We start from the raw sequence: 17,986 nt of genomic DNA, 5'->3' as shown, positions 1-17,986 counted from the left end.
AGACATGTGGTACAGGTGAATTGGGTAGGCTAAATTGTCCGTAGTGAATAAGTGTGTATGGATGTTTCCTGGAGATGTGTTGCAGCTGGAAGGGCATCTGCTGTGGCGACCCCAGATTAATAAAGGGACTAAGCCGAAAAGAAAATGAATGAATGAATAATACTTAAATTCAATTCCCTTATTATTGATAAAGTAATTTTTGTACAGACTTTCTCTGCTTTTTTGTATTTACTGTGACTCTTTTGTTGTTATTGCAATAATAAAATTAATAAATAAATAATTGATCACGCCATATGATCTGTCATGACTGCAGCAAACTATTACCCGTATGCAGACAGTTAAAATAAAGTATAATAAAGTGGTCTATTGATTATTTGCTGGCACAAATGTTTGAGCATTTCAGTGACTTTTCCACATGCAACATATTGTAGAATCGTTAATGACGATATTACCGTTTACAAACTACAGTGGCACCACCAGTATTTTGGAGCAATAGTATTGTGGTGTCACCGTAGTACCAGTAAAACGTGCAACCCTAATCTGCAATTAACTGTTTCATATTTTGATCCCCTTTAGGAGGCAGAAAAAGAAAAGTCAAAGAAGCTTTTCAGGATGATGAAGATCAGGAGGACTTGATGCCAGCAAAACGCTGTAAACCAACACAGTTCCCTGATGAAAGTGATGAACCTAGCACCAGCTCAGGTCAGTTTACTAACTCAAAAACACACTTTTCTACAGCTTTGTTAAAGAGATATACTTCACCCAAACATGAAAATTCTGTCTCATTCTGTTTGTGGGAGTGGAGATTGACGGGGTCTTATTATAAAATAAATAAATAATCACTTATGGAGCACATAACTGACACGCAGAAAAACATATCTGGTAAAGGTTGGTATAACAATAGGCTATATACCAACTTAAGCGGTGAAAACCAGTGATTCGATGTGAAATCAGACATTGAGGAACCCCCATATAGTCAAAATGACATGATCCTCATTTCATAATTTACCTCTGCAAATATTGACTGAGACATTGGTAGTTGCGAAGCTTCGACTATTCGGGGTCACCCTATAGCGAGTAGTAATGAATGAAGGAAGATTACCAAAAAAAGCGATAATCTGTAATTACTCTTCCATATTTTGATCCATTTTAGGAGGCAGAGGCAGAAAAAGAAAGGCCGAGGAAGCTTTTGAGCATGATGAAGATCAGGAGGACTTGATGTCGGCAACATGCCGTGAACCAACACAGTTCCCTGATGAAAGTGATGAAGCCAGCACCAGCTCAGGTCAGTTTACTGTGACAGGACCCTTCATTTCTCTAATTCTACTATGATAAATTTGGTCCTTAAAATACAGTTTGTGAAGTTGAGCATTATCACATGACTGTCGTTGCTGATTGTGATTCAGAAAGAGTGCTATGGGTAATAAACAAAAGCCATCCCTCACAAAAATATCCTGTGGTTTTCCATATGATAAGACAGAAGAAGAGTTGTATGTATTATTCTTGTAATGTTCTTGCATTAATGAACGATTTAACTTTCATATTGTTATAATATTTACCACAATATTTAGTTTACTGTAATTTTCTCCAGGTAAAATGTGGTATTAATTTCACATTTTTTAATATTTACCGCAGGATTTTCTTGTACTTTATGCAAAATTCCTGTAATGTTCTTGTGGTAATAAGTTGATATCGCCACATGAAAACAACAGAAAAATCACATGCATAATTCTAAATTCTTGTAATACTCTACTACAGAAAGTGCTGTGGTGATCCTGTCATATTTTGCTCAGCTTATTTGTTCAGTGGTAAATTTGTTTTATTCAGCAGGACAGCAGGATTACTAAAGCCCATTTTTGTAAAGGATATGACATGGATAGAAGTGTAAAATTGGGTTAATGCGGCCGTTTGATGACACAAATATGTAAACTGCATAGAAACAACCACAGTGTCTTAAAAATCCTTTTGTTTGAGGAAACTGTCACAGATTATAATCACTTGTCAATTGATTTTAAAGAAAATGTTAATAAAATATAGAATATCAAATCTATTTACATTATGAAAGTTGAATAAAAAGTTTATTGTATGGAATCCACTTCAGGAGGCAGCGGCAAAAAAAGAAAAATCGAGGAAGTTTTTGAGGAAGATGAAGATCAGGAGGACTTGATGCCAGCAAAACGCTGTAAACCAACACAGTTCCCTGATGAAAGTGATGAACCTAGCCCCAGCTCAGGTCAGTTTACTAACACAAGAACACACTTTTCTACAGCTTTGTTAAAGAGATATACTTCACCCAAACATGAAAATTCTGTCTTCATTTACTGACCCTTTACTTGTTCCAATCCTTTATGATTTTCCTTTTTTCTGTCAAACAAAAAAGACGATGATTTGAAGAAAGCTGGAAACCTGTCATCATTGAATTCAATAGTATTTGTTTTCCTGCTATGGAAGTCAATGGTTAGAGGTTTTCAGCTTTCTTCAGAATATCTTCTTTTGGGTTCACCAGAAAAAATTAAACTCATAAAGGTTTGTTACCACTTGAGGAGAGTAAATTGTGAGTAAAATACTTGTTTTGGGTGAACTTTCTCTTTAATTTGGTGCTTAACATTCTGCATTGTAAGGTTGAAAGTGAAGTATTTTTAATCAATTAACCAATTACTAAATCAAAGGAAAATAGTAAATTAAATTACAAGCTGTAGGAGTGTTCCTGAATGAGGATTTACATTGTCGAATCTAAATGTACAAATTCTGTATTCGACTGATAGTCAAATCATATGGTTTGGGGCTGGGTTGGGGAGGGCTTGTGTTTGTGGGAGTGGAGATTGGTGGGGGTCTGATAATAAAATAAATAAATAAATAAATAATCACATATGGAACATATAACTGACACGCAGAACAACATATCTGGTAAAGGTTGGTATAACAATAGGCTATATACCATCTTAAGGGGTGAAAACCAGTGATTCGATGTGAAATCAGACATTGAGGAACCTCCATATAGCCAACATGGCATGATCCTCATTTCATAATTTACCTCTGCAAATATTGACTGAGACATTGGTAGTTGCGAAGCTTCGACTATTCGGGGTCACCCTATAGCGAGTAGTAATGAATGAAGGTTGCCAAAATAAGTGATAATCTGTAATTAACTCTTCCATATTTTGATTCATTTTAGGAGGCAGAGGCAGAAAAAGAAAGGTCGAGGAAGCTTTTGAGCATGATGAAGATCTGGAGGACTTGATGTCGGCAACTAGCCGTGAACCAACACAGTTCCCTGATGAAAGTGATGAACCCAGCACCAGCTCAGGTCAGTTTACTGTGACAGGACCCTTCATTTCTCTAATTCTACTATGATAAATTTGGTCCTTAAAATACAGTTTGTGAAGTTGAGCATTATCACATGACTGTCGTTGCTGATTGTGATTCAGAAAGAGTGCTATGGGTAATAAACAAAAGCCATCCCTCACAAAAATATCCTGTGGTTTTCCATATGATAAGACAGAAGAAGAGTTGTATGTATTATTCTTGTAATGTTTTTGAACTAATGAACGATGTAACTTTCATATTTTAGTAATATTTACCACAATATTTAGTTTACTGTAATATTCTCCAGGTAAAATGTGGTATTAATTTCACATTTTTTAATATTTACCACAGGATTTTCTTGTACTGTATGCAATATTCCTGTAAGGTTCTTGTGGTAATGAGTTGATATCGCCACATGAAAACAACAGAAAAATCACATGCATAATTCTAAATTCTTGTAATACTCTACTACAGAAAGTGCTGTGGTGATCCTGTCATATTTTGCTCAGCTTATTTGTTCAGTGGTAAATTTGTTTTATTCAGCAGGACAGCAGGATTATCAAAGCCCATTTTTTGTAAAGGATATGACATGGATAGAAGTGTAAAATTGGGTTAATGCGGCCGTTTGATGACACAAATATGTAAACTGCATAGAAACAACCACAGTGTCTTAAAAATCCTTTTGTTTGAGGAAACTGTCACAGATTATAATCAGTTGTCAATTGATTTTAAAGAAAATGTTAATAAAATATAGAATATCAAATCTATTTACATTATGAAAGTTGAATAAAAAGTTTATTGTATGTAATCCACTTCAGGAGGCAGCGGCAAAAAAAGAAAAATCGAGGAAGTTTTTGAGGATGATGAAGATCAGGAGGACTTGATGCCAGCAAAACGCTGTAAACCAACACAGTTCCCTGATGAAAGTGATGAACCTAGCACCAGCTCAGGTCAGTTTACTAACACAAGAACACACTTTTCTACAGCTTTGTTAAAGAGATATACTTCAACAAAACATGAAAATTCTGTCTTCATTTACTGACCCTTTACTTGTTCCAATCCTTTATGATTTTCCTTTTTTCTGTCAAACAAAAAAGACGATGATTTGAAGAAAGCTGGAAACCTGTCATCATTGAATTCAATAGTATTTGTTTTCCTGCTATGGAAGTCACTGGTTAGAGGTTTTCAGCTTTCTTCAAAATCTTCTTTTGGGTTCACCAGAAAAATTTAACTCATAAAGGTTTGTTACCACTTGAGGGGACTAAATTGTAAGTAAAATCCTTGTTTTGGGTGAACTTTCCCTTTAATTTGGTGCTTAACATTCTGCATTGTAAGGTTGGAAGTGAAGTATTTTTAATCAATTAACCAATTACTAAATCAAAGGAAAATAGTAAATTAAATTACAAGCTGTAGGAGTGTTCCTGAATGAGGATTTACATTGTCGAATCTAAATGTACAAATTCTGTATTCGACTGATAGTCAAATCATATGGTTTGGGGCCGGGTTGGGGAGGGCTGGTGTTTGTGGGAGTGGAGATTGGTGGGGGTCTGATAATAAAATAAATAAATAAATAATCACATATGGAACATATAACTGACACGCAGAACAACATATCTGGTAAAGGTTGGTAAAACAGCAGGCTATATACCAACTTAAGGGGTGAAAACCAGTGATTCGATGTGAAATCAGACATTGAGGAACCCCCATATAGCCAAAATGACATGATCCTCTTTTCATAATTTACCTCTGCAAATATTCGACTGAGAGATTGGTAGTTGTGAAGCTTCGTCTATTCAGGGTTACCCTATAGCGAGTAGTAATGAATGAAGGTTACCAAAATAAGTGATAATCCGTAATTAACTCTTCCTTATTTTGATCCATTTTAGGAGGCAGAGGCAGAAAAAGAAAGGTCGAGGAAGCTTTTGAGCATGATGAAGATCAGGAGGACTTGATGCTGGCAACACGCCGTGAACCAATACAGTTCCCTGATGAAAGTGATGAACCCAGCACCAGCTCAGGTCAGTTTACTGTGACAGGACCCTTCATTTCTCTAATTCTACTATGATAAATTTGGTCCTTAAAATACAGTTTGTTAAGCTGAGCATTATCACATGACTGTCGTTGCTGATTGTGATTCAGAAAGAGTGCTATGGGTAATAAACAAAAGCCATCCCTCACAAAAATATCCTGTGGTTTTCCATATGATAAGACAGAAGAAGAGTTGTATGTATTATTCTTGTAGTTTTCTTGTATTAATGAACGATGTAACTTTCATATTGTTATATTTACCACAATATTTAGTTTACTGTAATATTCTCCAGGTAAAATGTGGTATTAATTTCACATTTTTGTAGTATTTACCACAGGATTTTCTTGTACTTTATGCAATATTCCTGTAATGTTCTTGTGGTAATGAGTTGATATCGCCACATGAAAACAACAGAAAAATCACATGCATAATTCTAAATTCTTGTAATACTCTACTACAGAAAGTGCTGTGGTGATCCTGTCATATTTTGCTCAGCTTATTTGTTCTGTGGTAAATTTGTTTTATTCAGCAGGACAGCAGGATTACTAAAGCCCATTTTTTGTAAAGGATATGACATGGATAGAAGTGTAAAATTGGGTAATGCGGCCGTTTGATGACACAAATATGTAAACTGCATAGAAACAACCACAGTGTCTTAAAAATCCTTTTGTTTGAGGAAACTGTCACAGATTATAATCACTTGTTAAAATTAAATAAAATATAGAATATAAAATCTATTTATATTATAAAAATGATTAAAGTGTTTATAAATCTAATCCACTTTAGTTGAAGAAGCTTTTCAGGATGATGAAGAGCAGGAGGACTTGATGCCGGCAACAAGCAGTGAGCCCTCACAGGTCCCTGATGAAAGTGATGAATCCGGCCCCAGCTCAGGTCAGTTTACTGAGACAAAAACACAGTAGGTGCGTTTACATGGAGCCTTTAAATCGGTTTAAAAGTTTAATCTGAATGAAAAATGCTCCATATAAAACTCCAGTGGAATGAACTTGGTCAAACCAAATGAAATTGTAATCGGTTTGAGAGGGGTGGTGTAAACCTTGCCGGATTTGAGTTTTGTTTGTATTGTTTGATACTTTCAGGAAGCACATATAATTAAAAGTTCAGTTCATATATCTGACTGTTTTTGTTGTTTTTAGTTTTGTATTAAATAACAAAATTGTTTCATGTGAATAATATTAAAAACTGTGTGTATCGAATGCTTCGTGATGTAGAATTAGATCAAATCTAACCAAACCATGAGGACAGTGAATGTTTACAGCCCTATTAAATAATGTTTGTAGCTCAATGTGTGCTTAAGCCATGTAAGTGGAAGTGTGTGGAGTCAGGGGTGAACAAGGTTCAAGGAATGTTTGTTGAAGAATGGAGGCGCTGTAATGGTGTAATAAAAACAAGCTAAAGCTATAAATTATGGGTCCTGTTCCTCTCACAATAATAAACCTTTGTTCATTTTAATCCACTTAAGGAAGCAGAGAAGGAAATGCTGAGCAAGATTTTCTGGATGATGAAGATGATAAAGAGGATGATGTTTCTTCCAACTGCGACTCAGAAGTTAGTACAACAGACACCAGCCCAGGTCAGTCTTCTATCACAAGATCTCACGTTTCTTCTGTAATTCCTGTAACATGGTATCATGTTTCTCCTGAGAAATCTCTGGTAAATTCTGGATCATTTTTATTAGAGGTGGGCAGAGCGAGGATTCATGAAACACTGAAATCCAAATCACCACCAAATCTATTAGTCTCAACCCACTTTGACAGAGAAACAGTCAAGCAAATTGAGGAATTATTATATGTTGTGTAAACCGTTCATTCCATCAAGTGATGGAGAGTGGATAATGTTCATGTCTGGAATGCAGTTGTCATGAGTTTGAATCCAGGGCAAAGCATGTAATAAACATTTAAAATATGTGTCTTTATAGTTCTGTTCTTGTAATGTGTTCGCTCTGACATCTGAATAAGCTCTTTGTATAGAAATGCAAAGTTTAAGAGAAAGAGTAGGAAGGTCCACAAGCCAGGATTCAGAGCATCTGCAATGTGCTGTAGTTGCGGTACATGTTGGCGCACTGCCCACTAGGCTATGTGTGATTGTGTGGTTTTTCAGACCCTGTCAATCAAACGCAGATTCAGAAGGGATGTCAAGTCTCTGATCACCGAGTGAATGTGACATGTGTGTTTTAAATCAGTGTTTGAGTAGTGCTGAGCAAAGGTTAATCGCGATTAATCACATCCAAAGTAAAAGTTTGTTTTGACATAATATATATGTGTGTGTATTATATATACAATACAGTGTTGGGGGTAATGCGTTATTAATAACCCAAGTTACCTAATAATCTTACTTTTCTAAGTAATGAGTAAAGTAACGCATTACTCAAAAAATAAAGTAATAATGTTTGAGATACTTTTTATGTAATGTAATGTAATGTGAGTAACTTTTTAGTTTAATTAATTCATTTTTCAAAATAAATTGCTGAATTAAAATTAATGTTGAATCCCGCACTCAGTGAGAGAATAGTTTCCCTGCAGAAACAGACAGAACTTTAATTTTCTTTGATGAAAATATTCTCATTAATCTCAACACATGGAAGAAAAGGAAAAGCGGATTATAGTCTCAGTGCTCATTTAACTTCACTAATAAGACAAAAAGTACAGAAGCATCAGACACATTGCTTTTAACATTCATTCATCTGTAAATACGGCATGTACTGTATAGCTCTGAGGTCAGGAAGTTCTCAGAAGATAACATTAATCCCACATTATTAGTTTTTGGTGTGTTTTTAAGGTAAATGAAGGTTATACCGTGTGTTGTTAAATGCAGAGCTCCTCTATTTAAAAAAAAAACGGTGAAAGAAATCAAGGCAGGTCAGAAAAAGTAACTTAAAAGTAACGTAATGCATTAATTAACATAAAAAGAACTGGGTAATGCAAGGGCGACGCGGTGGTGCAGTGTGTAACACGTTAGCCTCACAGCAGGAAGGTTGCTGGTTCAAGCCTCGGCTGAGTCAGTCAATTTCTGTGTGGAGTTTGCATGTTCTCCCCGTGTTCATTTGGGTTTCCTCCGGGTGCTTCGGTTTCCCCCACAGACCAAAGACATACAGGTGCATTGGGTAAGCTAAATTGGCCATAGTGTATGTGTGTGCTTGTATGTGTATGGATGTACCCCAGTGATGGGTTGCAGCTGGAAGGGCATCCGCTGCGTGAAACAGATGCTGGAATAGTTGGTGGTTCATTCCACTGTGGCGACCCCGGATTAATAAAGGGACTGAGCCGAAAAGAAAATGAATGAATGAATAATGCAACTAGTTACTTTTTGTGGATTATCTCAGTATTGCAATGCATTACTTTCTAAAGTAACTTTTCCCAACACTGTATAAATATATATGCACAGTGGGGACAGACACTATTCAGACCCCTTTAATTCTCCACTCTTTGTTATATTTCAGCTATTTGCTATAATCATTTAGGTCTTTTTTTCCTCATTAATGTACACACATGTTGACAGAAAAACATTTTGTTTGTTTTTCAGGATCTCCTCTTGACAAATACGAGCTTGGAAGAAAACTGGGAAAGGGACACACTGGCACTGTCTACTTGGCAACCCGTAAATCTGATGGAAAAAAGGTAAGTCACTTTTGCTGTACATGTTGTTTACTTAATCTTTCTTCTTGTAAAAGGAGTGGTGTGTATGTGAACGCATGTCCATGTTGTATTATACACATGTATTATTGGATTTATTATGATCTGTTTTTCATTGCTTTGGGAAAAAGTATTAATATTTTGTTGCTTTTGCAGGTTGCCCTGAAATTCGTTCTTGATTCTGACATTCCCGCATGGCGGATTGTAAGTAAACACAACACAATGAATATACGTGTTAAATCTTTGCTGTAGGAATCTATATTATACACATTATATTATAGTTATAATTATGCAGTTACATTATACAGTACACATACTCTAACCTTTTTCTGATGTTTTTCTCTAGTCTGGACATTCCTATTATGCGCCTTTGGAAGCTAAAATACTTCTTGACCTGAAGACGCCTCCCATATGTCCCCACATCATAGAGTTGTATGACTTTTTTAAAGTGGGAGAACATCGTGTTTTGGTCCTGGAGTACATGCAGCCGAGTATGACCTTGACTGCATTCATCAGGAGAAACAATGGCCGCTTGACTGAAGGTGTAGCACGTCACTTGACCCTGCAGATCCTACTCGCATTACAGAACTGCATGGAGCATCGCATTCAACATAGAGCAGTCCATGAAGATAACGTCTTGGTGAATCCAAAGACCCTTCAAGTCAAGTTGATTGATTTTGGCTGCAGTGACTTCTGTCTGGGCCGCTTAAAACCGCACGTTGGTAAGATGCTTGTCACTCTACCTCCCCTGCTGAAACCTCATCAGTCCTAGATTTGAGAATTTATGCTGGCTGTAATGCTGCAATGATTGTTTCTCATTTCTTAATGCTACTTATTAACATCCCAGCTTATTGATCTCCTACTATTACACTGATCACTTGTAATGAAATAGTTTTGATGATTATTGTAATAAATTGCTGTTCCACTCTTCTAACTTAAAATCTGTTGCTTACAGGACTTGACCAAATATACTGCAGATGTTACCGGCATTCTCGTCTAGTAACCTTTTCTGGCCCGAGGCCTGTAAATTTTGCTCTAGAAGAAAATGTTACGTCTGTGGCAAGACTTCTGGCAAGGATGGTGAATGGATGTTGGCCTCTTCGCTCTGTGATTGAGTATCCAAGATTTCACCCCAGTGTATCCAAAGGTGAGACGATAACCCAACATAAAGTGCTGTTACAGATATAATAGGACCGTGTTGTCATGGCTGTAAAAATGGGAAATTAAGTATAACTTTCATATACAGTTTATATGTTAAGCATGTGAGAACATACACGACTAATCAGTTCTCTCCTTTTCTACAGAATGCAGAGATCTTCTGACAATGTGCTTCAGATTCTGTCTTAACTATGGACCCACTTTAGAGGATGTTATTGAACATGAGTGGTTCAGCATGAAAGAGAAAGACATCTAATGGACAGAAACCACTGGCAGTCTCTGATTTGGCTTATTAACACTTTTGGTGGCACATCTGGGGAGCTTGATCATGGATATGGTGCAGGTCCAAGTAGATCACCAGGCAGGTGTTTAGACTAGCCAACAGGATCAATGCATAGATTCGTCTATACCTTTAGTTAAGTGACAGGACATCTGACGCACAGAAGCCATTGCACCTGTTAATATGCTTGGCGACTGGTGTCAGTGGATAGTGGCCCGTGCCACTGGAGCTTGTGACGTGCTGTTGCGTTGCGCCCTGTGTCACTGAGATAGTCGCAGTACATGTCGCTGTGTGGCTCCTCTAGTGGTGACTGACAGCGACTGCTGCTGCTGCTGACCGCTGACTGAGCATGAAGTAGGTTGTGTAACACACACACTTAACGACAGAACAACATTTTAATAATAATATAAAAACTGGCCAAAATAATATTAATTACATTGCAGAGTTTGTTTATACAGCATACTGGTCTTAGTAAAATTATTATTATTACTGCACTGTAATGCTAAAACAGCGTAAGATAAGATGTTTAAAGAATCAAATCAGAAAAGAATGTAAAATATGTAGTTTAGTTTGTTTAAAAATCACCAAATTGGAGATTTTACTTAAGTGTTTTATTTTGTCGTTCGCTATACATACTGTGAAGTAATTGTGGTAATGTCAGCAACAATGCTTTTAAAAAGGAAAAATAATGCAAAAAAGATTTATGAATCTTAATAAATTATAATCCTAAAAAATATATTAATATTATAAAAAATTTATAAATTATGATGATCATTTCTAAGTTAAAACTGGAAATGTATATAATGCACAAAAGTAATAATAAACATATTTTAAAGTAATTTTGATTAAAAACAATAAATAAATGTGTCATTTTTGACTGTTTAGTTTTCTCTTCGTTCGTTTCACAAAGCTTAAAAATGCAAAAATATCAAATGCCATCATTTGGATGAGAAGTGCAGTTTTGTTTGCCTTTTTAAAAAGCACAAAATATTACATTATTTTAAAATATGCAAAAAGCTTCTTAAATATTCATGAAATATTTTTTTACAAAATTTAAAAATGCAAAATATACATGTGTAAATGTTTACTGTAATCTGATAATAATAATAATAATAATAATAATAATAATAATAATAATTTGAACTTATTAAAATAATGAACTAATTTTAAAATACAAAAGCCTAATATTGTTGTACAAATAAACTCTGCAATGTACACTGACATCACTTTGCATTTTCATCGTCACACATGACAAAAATGAATAGAATTAGTTTGGTCATAATTGAACATTTTTCACGTTTTTGAAAGCACTATAAAATTAAGTTTTGTTGTCATCTGGTGTGACACCCTTAATTATTGTTTATTATTATATTATATATGTTAATTATATAACTAATGCATTAACTAGTGTGTTAAATAATGAATAAACAATTAACTATATACGTTTAGTTTACATGTGAGATTTAGTATCGCTGAATAAATGGGTTGTTCATTGTTAGCTCTTGTTATTTAATCTATAAACAAATGCATTAGTGTATGTGTAAGTAAACGTTGTCTAATTATAAAGAATAAATGTAAAGTGGTGCATTAGAAGACGAGTAAGTTAACCAGTAATGTCCACTAATAGTCATTTCTCCTCATGTATTAAATACCAGATTAATATATGTTTAGTTAACATTAACAAAGGTTAAGTAAAGCACAACAGATGTGTTGTTCACTGTTAATTCATGTTACCTAATGCGATAACTAACATTAACTAAAACTCTTATTGTTAAGTGTTACCAAGACATTCGTTATTAGAAATTAGTTATTCAAACTGTTTAAAATGCTTTAACAATATTTTTCAAGTTAGCAACAAGTGTATGTGAAAGGTATATAAATCTATTTTTTCACAGCAGGGCTAATAATATTGATATTTTATTCATATTAGATTATAATATATTTATTATTATGTTATATATTATTATATCATTTTGATCCCTAGCTAGAATAATACAATATTATATTGATATTTAATTTTAATATAATATAAAATATGTTGTTCTGTCGTTAAGTGTGTGTGTTACACAACCTACTTCATGCTCAGTCAGCGGTCAGCAGCAGCAGCAGTCACTGTCAGTCACCACTAGAGGAGCCACACAGCGACATGTACTGCGACTATCTCAGTGACACAGGACACAACGCAACAGCACGTCACAAGCTCCAGTGGCACGGGCCACTATCCACTGACACCAGTCGCCAAGCATATTAACAGGTGCAATGGCTTCTGTGCGTCAGATGTCCTGTCACTTTACTAAAGGTATAGACGAATCTATGCATTGATCCTGCTGGCTAGTCTAAACATCTGCCTGGTGATCTGCTTTGATCTGCACCATATCCACAATCAAGCCCTCCAGATGTGTCACCAGAAGTATCAATAAGCCTATCAGAGGGTATTTCGACCTGCACCATAACAATGATGGATGCTCATTCTTATTAAACCCTCCGACATCCAGACTACAGCTTCACCCATTTGAATTCAACTGAACTGGATGAAACTGAAGCAGCTTCAACAGTGACATTTGTATTAAACTGAATTGAATGAAACTGAAGCAGCTTCAACAGTGATGTTTGTATTAAACTGAATTAAATGAAACTGATCTAAATTAGTTTTGATTTAAGTAGAACTACTGCAGCATTCTACCTCCACTCTCCTGTTTAACTGCTTTGTCACAGTCTACAGTGCATCCGTAAAGAATTCATATCGCTTCACTTGTTCCACATTATTTTAAAGTTATTTTGTACTAAACCGGGTCAGCACGGATACGGGTTCATTTTCCACTGTCGTGCTGCAAAGCTCGTTGGAACATTACACAAAGCGCATTAGTAATTGCCTGTATAACGAAATGTAAACAGCTCCCTTTGTTCAATAAATTTAAATAAAAGCCTAAACTAGTTTTTTCATGTTCATAAAAGCGAAAGCAACCATGTGACTAAGCACTGTTATGTTGCTCTCTCATATAGGGGTGCTAAATATAGCTACATGCCACAGCACCCCTGTTTATTTAGAGGCCATATGTTGCGCGGCTCTGGGCAAATTTTATTTGGAGGGAAAATGACCAAAATGTAACGCAAAATGAAAAAAACAATAATACTGCAACAATAATAGTGAATTTGTATTAGTGGCAGAAATATATTTTTGTACAGGCCTTGTCAAAAGTGAGCGGGCACTTTCACTAAATAAAAATGTAGAACTTAAGTTATTTAATTTTTAACAATCAATTTCATTACACAGCAGTTTTATATCAAAAGTTGATAATGATATAAAATATAACCATTTAAACAATGACTGTTATTTGTTTCAGTATTCAAACATTAAATAACGAATGCAGCAAGTGAAATAATAAACAAATATAAAACAACACAGGATACAAAGCATATAAAGGACTATTATATATTAGCAAAATGCTGCTCTTTTTATCTTTGTATTTTCATCATTTTATTTATGTTATTATAATTATTTTTTATCTATAAACAAATAGACAAATTCCTGCTCAATGTTTTAGAAAATATTGTGCGCAGCTACCCCAGTAGCTATAAATATAAATATAAACGTGTTACACGGCCCCATAAATGTCCAACTCATGCAGAGTCAGGCGAAATAAAGGTCTCATTGCCTAGGATGTCAATCAAATTAATCAAGCTCTAGCCACAAATAAAACAACAGAGTATTTTATTAGTTTAAGATTTTAGACGACAGGTTAGTAATTATATTATACATGGTTATATTCAAATCAAAGGAAGATAAAGAAATTGTCTGTAGACCTCCGAGACAGGATTGTCTTAAGGCACAAGGCTGGGGAAGGTTACAGAATTTTTTTTACAGCTCTAAATATTCCAATGAGCACAGTGGCCTCCATCATCCGTAAGTGGAAGATGTTTGGAACCACCAGGACTCTTCCTAGAGCTGGCCGGCCATCTAATCTGCGTGATCGTGGGAGAAGGGCCTTAGTTAGGAAGGTGATCAATAACCCGATGGCCACTCTGTCTGAGCTCCAGAATTCTTCTGCGGAGAGAGGAGAACCTTACAGAAGGACAACCATCTGTGCAGTAATCCACCAATCAGGCCTGTATGGTAGAGTGACTAGACAGGAGCCACTCCTTAGCATGGAATTTGCCAAACAGTATCTGAAGGACTCTCAGACCATAAGAAACTAAAAGCCTTCTCCCCCAACCTCCCGCTAGCCTGCAGGTACACACACACACACACACACACTATAGTGGATGCTGCTCTCTCATTGGCTGTAGGCGATCGCTAATGTTATTTTCAGTCAAAACTCATTTTACACGGCATGATTTGAATCGCTGACAGCTCCAGATATTTAGCATGCCAAATATCTTACAGGCATTGGCAACTTATCTGCGATTCTCTCAGATGGCGTCTTTAACAGTTCACACTGTGTGATTGTTACTCACGTGAATGAGCACCGATTTGCCTGTGATTTCAGACATTTGTCGCAGATTTCTCAAAATTGATCAGCAAGTCAAAATCGGGGCTAAAATCATGCCGTCTGAACATGACATTAGTGATATAGAATTTTGTTTAAAATGCAAATGTATCTAACGCAGAGTCAAGGATGAAGCATTACTCCATTTGTCATTAATGTCCGCCTCCTATTCATAGCAGTCAAGCAGGAAGTTTGTTCTTTGCTGTTTTCACATCCAACCGACTTGCCATTATAAACTTATATGACACTTGTGTATGGACATATGAGTTGCTGGCACATGACGATTGGACTTCTGTGCTCGATATGTTGAATGTTTCTTGCTGGTTGGGTAATAATCTTTTCAGAAGTTAAATGGCTATCAGATGTGGTGCAGTTTTTTTTATGTGTTTTTATTATTATTATTATTTTTATTTTTAATTTATTTTATTTATCAACTGCCAACATCAAACTCTGAACTTTAAAAGTCACCACTTAGTAGAAACTGTGTGAATGGAGTGTTTGTTATGGGCTTTACTTTAATCCATGATTAAATAACATTACGTTTGGAATTTTAACGTGATTAAATTCATAAGCATATCTAGCCCAATTCATTCACAAAGTCTTTTACAGCTGAGTTCATTCATAAATTGTCAAGAGAGAGGGTGGACCATCTCGAGTTTTGGGAGCTCATTAGATGGTGACACTTCTCCTTTCAGCTATTGGCTCAGTGAAGTGTCGGCGGCCATTTTGTTGACCAAAAATTACTAGTGTTTTTGTGTGGAAGACGCTACTGCACTCCAGCGACTAGTTTGGATGATAACAGAGCGTTCCATGGATATTTATCAACATGAATATGTTGTTGACTAATGTTTTACGGATTAGTTTGCCTGGATCCTTGCAGTCGAATTACTTTTAAATGTTATGGATCTGTGGACGGGCGGGAGACTTGAAAGGTGAGTTCTTTGGTTGAAATCTTTCTAGTCACGCGAGTCTTGTCTCTCAAAAGATTTATAAAACGTTTAGTCTTTGTTGGAGAGTAGTTATGTTTTGTGAGGCTTCTCCTTAAAGCATGCCATGTACGTTACTGCGGGGGGACCGCTAGGAGAGCAGTGAGAGTTCGGCTTTGATTGCAATGGCTTGGATCGCCAGCGTCTTGAGAGTTTAGTCGGAGTTTGTGGACTGCATTTTGTGAAGCAGTAAATGGTGCGATGCTGGAGCGTATGTAGCGGGAAGCATTCTTCAAAACAAAGATGACTGGAGCATAAGCTCTGGTAATTTATAAGCTGCGTCTCAAATCGCATACTTATGCACTATACTATGCCATTTTGTAGTATAAACAGTGTTAGTAGTGCGTTCACACTGAGAACTCTAAAAATAATAAGTGTACTTTAATTACCCGCATGATGCACTCATTCAGCCGGTAAAATGAAGTGTGTAATGATGGACACTTCACGCACTCAATGAACGCAGGTCAGCTCACGTAGCGGAAGGGGCGGAGCTATCGGGCGCACATGTTGATTAACTTTATTTATTTTAGATTGTGAAAGCAAAATTCTCCTACGAGAGTGATTATAGCGCCTCCCGATAGTGAATGCAGTTAGACTAATGGCAGGTATTATTTGATAGTTTGGTCATTTATTTCACTGATTTGGCAACCATCACACGTCATCAGGGAAACGGTTTGAATTTTCGCTCAGTAAAAAAACATTAGTGTTTCATTTGGGAAGACACTACATACATATACTATGCTGTTGAGTGTGTAAGTGCATAAGTACATAGAGCATAGTGTATATTGTGCCATATGAGAAGCAGCTATTGTGTGTCAGTGTTTATCTGATTGGTGAAATATGCGGAGTTAATACGGTACCAGCTGTGTTCAATCATTAGCACGTGATCCTCTCGAAATTTGTTTATAAATAAACCACACTTCGGCTGCACGTTCGCCTCACAGCAAGAAAATCACTGGTTTGAGTCTTGGCTGGGTCCGTTGGCGTTTCTGTGTGGAGTTTGCATGTTCTCCCTGTGTTCACGTGGGTTTCCTCCGGATGCTTCGGTTTCCCCCACAAGTCTAAAAACATGTGAGATGAACTAGGTAGGCTAAATTGTCTGTAGTGAATGAGTGTGATTGAGTGTGTATGGATGTTTCTCAGTGATGAGTTGCAGATGGAAGGGTATTCGCTGCATAAAACATGTGCTGGATCAGTTGGCGGTTCATTCCGCTGTGGCGACCCCAGATTAATAAAGGGACTAAGCTGAAAAGAAAATGAATGCACATGCAAATTTCAGTATGTCACACTGTGTGTGTTTCAACCCAGTCTCACGGCAGTTCGTGAAATAGTCACGAAATTTAATCTATTGATTCGTGTTCATGGGCACGAATTTCCCTCTTTTTTCGTGTCACCTTGCACGAATTTCCATCCAATGTATTTCAATAGGAAATCATTTTCGTGTCTCTAGCACGACTTATTTTGCCATAGGGTACCTGATGCTGCGCTTTTTAAAAAATATTTTTATTAAATATTATTATAACCACAGGGTACCAGACGCAGTATTACGATTATTATTATAGCCACAGGGTACCAGACGCAGTATTTTGATTATTATTACAGCCACAGGGTACCAGACGCAGTATTTTAATTATTATTGTTGACACAGGGTACCAGACGCAGTATTTTGATTATTATTACAGCCACAGGGTACCAGACGCAGTATTTTGATTATTATTACAGCCACAGGGTACCAGACGCAGTATTTTAATTATTATTGTTGACACAGGGTACCAGACGCAGTATTTTAATTATTATTGTTGACACAGGGTACCAGACGCAGTTTTTTCATTATTATTATTGACATAGTGTACTAGTTTTTCTAAACCGACGCAGAAGGAATTCCATTGCTTTCAATGGGTTGCCTCAGGCGTCATACGGAGACGTTCAAAGCCATCAAAATATGTCAACGCAATATTTTAAACCTGGTTAACGTCTATTATAACAGTTTTTTTTTTTAAATATGTGTTTTTTGTTTTGTTCATGAAAAGCGTCTGTAAAGAGGGTCGAGACAACTGTAAATGAGAATATACATCGGTCAACTTGAC

This window comes from Danio aesculapii, chromosome 5 (genome assembly GCF_903798145.1).
Source record: "Danio aesculapii chromosome 5, fDanAes4.1, whole genome shotgun sequence".
Classification (NCBI taxonomy): domain Eukaryota; kingdom Metazoa; phylum Chordata; class Actinopteri; order Cypriniformes; family Danionidae; genus Danio; species Danio aesculapii.
The sequence above is the reverse complement of the archived record's forward strand: the minus strand, read 5'-3'. Positions refer to the sequence as shown.